At 47.5% G+C, this 6,000-nt stretch overlaps 1 long non-coding RNA gene across 3 annotated transcripts in view; it reads left to right on the top strand.

Moving 5' to 3' along the window:
* Positions 1-1,412: 1,412 nt before the first annotated feature.
* LOC148683647 (uncharacterized) overlaps positions 1,413-6,000 on the top strand; it is a 37,805-nt gene continuing 33,217 nt past the window's right edge. For all 3 annotated transcript variants that reach the window (XR_015946765.1, XR_015946766.1, XR_015946764.1), the window contains exon 1: positions 1,413-1,688. This is a non-coding gene — a long non-coding RNA (uncharacterized LOC148683647). The remainder of the gene's footprint in view (positions 1,689-6,000) is intronic.

The following is a 6,000-nucleotide window of genomic DNA, read 5'->3' as shown; positions in this document are numbered from 1 at the left end:
TCCCGGCAGAGTTCCAATCCCCAGAAACCCCTTGGTTCTTCCAGGCTTCGAAGAGCAGTCATTGTTTCCATGGGCCTTGGAAAGGCTGTGGCTTAGAGGCAGAGTTCCTGCTTTGCATGCAGAAGGTCCCAGGTTCCAGACCCTCCAAGTTTTCCTATTTTCCAGGTACATTCCTGGATTTACAGAAGCCATCCCGGTTTCTGATATGATCCCGGAGTGTCCTGCTTTTGCTTAGGACATCCCTATTTTCTTGGGAGAAATATTGGAGGGTATGGAGTAGAGTGTCCCTATTTTCTTGGGAGAAATGTTGGGGTGTATGGAATAGGGTGTCCCTATTTTCATCAGAGAAATGTTGGAGGGTATGAGGTTCAATCCCTGGCATCTCCAGGTAGGACTGGCGTTCATTGAACCCCAGAGAGCCACTGTCAGTCAGTGAGCTAGATGGACAGACGGACTCGGGATAAGGCAGCTTCCTGTGTTCCTGCATATTTGGGCCCATCTAGACTTGATGTTATTTACAGATACGAGCTGCTTTATTTACCTACTCCAAGCAGATTTCTTAGCTGGATCTGTTGTTTTGCATTTATGTGCCCTCACATCCCAAAGACTGCCTGGGCCAGAGAGGAGAAACTTGTGGCCTTCCAGATGTTGCTGGAACACAATTTGCATCATCCCTGACCAGCGTTGCCAGACGAGGAGCATCCCATGGGATTTCGGGGCCCAAACCTGAGACCCAGAGGCAGCCCCTAGTCATGGGGGCAGGCCCTGGTGTTTCTTTCTCTAGGCTGCCTCCCACCACTGGGTATTGGAGGTTAATACCATAGGGAGAGGAGAGCAAGGGGCAAAGGAAGGCAACCTCCCCCAAGAGTCTACTCTACGCAATAATTTGCAGCTGGCTCCTGGTGAGTTAAAGCTTGCAAGTTGTGCCTGGTGGCAGCTGGAACCCAACAGCATCCAAAAAGCCTCGGTTTCCCCATCTTGGACTAACCCCTTCTTTAAGGCTCTACTGCAATGCTCCATCCCACCTCAGGCCTGGCATTCTCCAGGGACTCATAACATCAGCGCTGGGTGTCCCAGTTGACTGCAGCTCTGTGCTGACGAAAGTAAAACAATACTGGGTGCAATACCTTGCCAAGGCCTCATGATGGTTAAAAAAAAATCCTGATTGTTTCCTTTTTAATTGGGCGTCAGCCAGGGCATTCCAACACAACATCGTTTTTCTTCATCAATGTAAAGGAAATTCTACCCATTGTTTAGATTAATGGGAATGCCTGCGTAAAACCAAAGGTTAGCAAACTGGACCGCTTATTATTATTATTTTCGTTCCTTGTAACCTCTTGGTGTGTTTAATTTAAATTCTTCTGGCATAAGGTCTTTGTTCCTTTCACTATAGCTTTCTCTCTAACAGATGTTTGCGTCAGGAAAGTTACTCAGGTCTCAGATGTGAGTCTTAGTGTTTTCTGCAGCGGCGATAAGAAGCCTCAGGTTTGGGGAGAGTGCAGTCCACTTTCTGTCTGGCCCCTGGGACTCTCACCAAAAGCCATCCCTCTCCCCAGGACATACTCCCAACCAGTTCATGCCTTCCTTGTGTGTTTTTGCCTGGCTGAAATGTGTCATGGAACTCTACTGCATCTTAGTTGCCTGAATGGAGGCTAGAGAGGAATGTGTGCCAAGATACCTGTACACAGGTAAAAATTGCTTTCGTTGCTCCCTCCATTTTTGCCTCTGGTCTCACCCACTGCTGTCATGTGGCCCCTGGAAGGTTGCCGTGAATGGAATTGTGGCCCTCTGATTGAAACAGGCTCTCCACTCCTGCTCTCTAGGGCTGGGCCCAAGCTGGATAGACTAGGGAAAAGAGCAAAGTCATAATGAGCGGATCCGTTCTGTGAAAGCAGCTGGGTTGTTTGCCAGAAGGAACGAGCTGGGAAGCCTAGTAAGATGGCAGCCAGAGGGATCTTCTAGGGATGGTGGGGATTCAATTCAGTTTGTGTTTAAAGGTGAACCTACCAGAGATGCCGCCTTGGGCTGAAGATTGGTGGGGCCAGCATTGTGTCATGTGTGCACCACCAGGAGGAGGCCTTGCCCAGCGCAGCACAGCTTGATTGGCTACAGCTCCTCCTCCCTTGCACTCAGGGTGAGCCTGCTTTTGATGCTACAATGTGCTCGGCTCGGCAGTTCGGCCTCCTCTACCTCTTCTATTTTCGGGGTCCTGAGCCCCCTACTAAGGAGGGGGCTAATGACACCTCCACCCCCTAGAGTTGGCACACCTGGAAGCTACCTGAAAACGTGGGTGGCGCTGTAGTCTAAACCACCGAGCCTCTTGGGCTTGCCGATCGGAAGGTCGGTGGTTCGAATCCCTGCAACGGAGTGAGCTCCTGTTGCTCTGTCCCAGCTCCTGACAACTTAGCAGTTCAAAAGCACGCCAGTGCAAGTAGATAAATAGGTACCATTGCGGCGGTGTTTCCGTGTGCTCTGGTTTCCGTTGCGCCAGAAACAGATTAGTCATGTTGGCCACATGATCCAGAAAGCTGTCTGTGAACAAACGCTAGCTCTCTTGACCTGAAAGCAAGATGAGCACCGCAACCCCATAGTCACCTTTGACTGGACATAACCATCCAGGGGTCCTTTGCCCTTTACCTTACCTAACCTGCATTTTCTGATACCATTTGTGAACTGAAATGAAATCAAAGTTCTCGTGCCTCCAAATTTTGCAATGCAGCTTTCTAACCAATGGGCCCTGGGGGCTGATGGGAATTGGAGTCCAGAACATCTGGAGGGCCCCAGGGTGGCGAAGTCTGGATTAGGGGCTCCTTTTGAGAGTTTTAAATATATTTATGCTGCTTCAGTAGGCCTGTGGTACGCTATGACTAAGTGTTGAAGTTACTGATTGGCTTTGTCATCACCGAGTTATCTAGCATTTGTTTGCTTTTTCCTTTGGTATTAAAAAGTGATAAATCTGTCATCCTGGAAAGTGTGTTTGCATGTTTGGTCCTTCACGCTTCCATAATAATAAATTCTCCGTAGTGTCAAAATGACACACCACAGACTCTTTTTAGCTAAAGCTTTTCCATCTCCCTGTGGTTTTACTGGGTATTTCACCTGACCCCGAGGAACAGCTCTTTCGAGTGACCTTCAGATCAACAGCTGTGCAAGGTTCCATCTGTGTCAATGCACATAGCACTTCAGCATATTCCTCCCTAATTTTTTTCCTTTCTTCCTTTCACTACATTTCCTACCCTTTTCCTCATGAGGGGAGGAGAGTTTTCTGCTTTTTGTTTGCTTTCTTTTAACGCATTTGTAAAATACGTGGGAGCTGCAACAAAAGGTTGCAGCATGGTGTGCTCTTGTTCAGAGCTTCAGCCAGCCAGCCAGCCATGCCCTTTTCTAAGGTACTCCGTTCCATTCTCCCCCTCCTACTTTTCCATTTCCCTTCCCACAACAGTCAATCAACATCCCACCATCACTGAGAATGCTCACTCACGTGCATGGGTTGTGCCATTCTGGCAACATAAGGGTCTACGATCAAAGAATAAATAGGAAGGTTACAGAATAAATAGAAAGATTAACTCATTGGATAGGTACAGAATCTCATCAAAGGGCTGCATCTGTTGTCCAGACAGCACTGCTTACTACTACTACTACTACTACTACCACTACTAATTTATTATTATTATCTGGGCGGCTACCAACAGAATATTAAAAACACGATAAAACACCAAACATTAAAAACTTCCCTAAACAGGGCTGCCTTCAGATGTCTTATAAAAGTCAGATAGTTGTTTGTTTCTTTGACATCTGTCGGGAGGCTTAGCTGCCAAGTATCCCCTTTTTCGCGGGAAACCCCCGGATTTTAATCCGTTTCCTGCTGTTCTCCCGTATGGAGAAAAATCCCGGAAACCCCCCCAGATTTCCTACCTGCCAGGGAGCCTCCCTTTTGGGTGCCGCTCTGCCCATGTGTGGGCACCGAAAATCGGGCAGAGCGGCACCGGAAGTCGCTTCTACGCATGCCCGGTGGCCATCTTGGTGGTGGCCGCATGGTGGCGGCCATCTTGGTGACGGCTGCCACCATGCGGCCATTACCAAGTTGCCTACCAGGCATGCGTAGAAATGACTTTCGGTGCCGCTCTGCCCGATTTCCGGTGCCCACACATGGGCAGAGCGGCACCGGAAGTTGTTTCTATGCAACTTCCGGTGCCACGCCGCTGCTGATCCTGTATTTTTCAGCGGGAGACTTGGCAGGTATGGTCGGGAGGGTGTTCCACATGGCGGGCGCCGCCACTGAGAAGACCCTCTGCTTGGTTTCCTGTAACCTCACTTCTCGCAGGCAGGGAACTGCCAGAAGGCCCTCGGAGCTGGACCTCAGTGTCTGGGCTGAACGATGAGGGTAGAAACTCTCCTTCAGGTTTACTGGGCCGAGACCATTTACTAAAGTTGTGATGATGTGCATTTTAGTCTTGGTCAGTCCACAGGTATGTTGCCACTGGAAAACAAACAAACAAACTGCAGCTGTAACACCACTCTTGTGTGCAAAAATATAGCAGATGAAGCAGGGTTTTTTTTCTGGTATACAATAAAATTTATTTATTTAATTTTATTTATTTCAGAAAATTTATATACTGCTTGATTGTAAAAAAGCAAAATAAAACAACAAACCTCAAAGTGGTTTACAAATAGAATAAAAAAAATTAATTTATCCGTAAAATAATTAAAAACAATGATAAGCTAAAAAGCCAGGTTAAAACAAATGTTGACATTCTACATGTCTGGATAGGCTTGTCTAGACAAAAATGTTTTTAGCAGGCGCCTGAAAGAGCACAGTGAAGGCGCCAGTCTGATGTCAATAGGCAGGGAGTTCCAAAGTGTGAGAGCTACCACACTAAAAGATAGATTGGAGAATGGTTGGATAAACTTCACCTAATGATTTTTATTCTGTGTCAGGCTGCTGCTGAAGGCAGAAGACCTAGACCAGGCATCCTCAAACTGCGGCCCTCCAGATGTTTTGGCCTACAACTCCCATGATCCCATCTCTGCTTTTGGCACTGAGCCTTTGGTTCTTCCTGTCCCTGAACTCTTTCCACTCCAGCATTGTTTCCAGTTAAGTTTTACTTAAAGCAGACCTAAGTTAGCCATGGCCATTAATTCCAGCGGGTCTATCCTGAGTAGAATTAGCAATGGAGACAACTATACAAAACTAAGAACTGGTGCCTAAGTTTGATTGCTTTCCTCTACCCATACCTTCCAAGTTCCGGACTGCAGAATCCGGGACCGGCAGCCATTTGACACCGGAAGTTGCGTCGATGTAACTTTCGGTATCGCTTTGCCCTTCCATGGGCACCCAAAATGGCCACCGCCGGCTTCGAAAGTCGCTTGTACGCATGTCAGGAAGTGCGCCAACGCAACTTCCGGTGTTGCTCCGCACCAAAATGGCCGCCGCCAACACCGGAAGTCACGTCTATGCACTTCCGGACATGCGTAGATGCGACTTTTGAAGCTGGCGGCGGCCATTTTTGGTGCCCATAGAAGGGCAAATCGGAAAGAAAAAAATGGCCGCCGGCAGCAGAAAATAACGGAGAAAAACGGGAGACGAAGTGATACGGGGGACCACCGGGAAAAGGTAAGTAAAAAAGGGGTTTTCCCGGGGGAAACGGGAGACTTGGCAGCTATGCCTCTATCCTCCTCATCCCTTTCACCTTTTGTGCCATGCCTTCCTTAGAAAATACATATTCTCCAATGGGGCCTATATACTTTTAGTATGTTGGGGCACATATAATGCAACATAACAAAGCCAGCAGCAAAAACAAATGTGGAGAAGAGAGCATGGAACAAATATGAATAAAGCCATTGTTCCCAAAGACTTGCAAATTGTCGCTTTTAAAACTAATAAAAAGATTTTTTTAAAAACCCTATAAAGCAGATTGTAACACAATTGCTTCCATAAGTCAAGTAAGTGTACCTTTCCAAAAGGATAAATGAGATGATGCAGGATAAATCCCATACTGG

The sequence above is a fragment of the Zootoca vivipara genome, chromosome 13 (assembly GCF_965207765.1).
Source record: "Zootoca vivipara chromosome 13, rZooViv2.hap1.1, whole genome shotgun sequence".
Classification (NCBI taxonomy): domain Eukaryota; kingdom Metazoa; phylum Chordata; class Lepidosauria; order Squamata; family Lacertidae; genus Zootoca; species Zootoca vivipara.
This window is presented reverse-complemented; position numbering and strand designations above follow the sequence as displayed.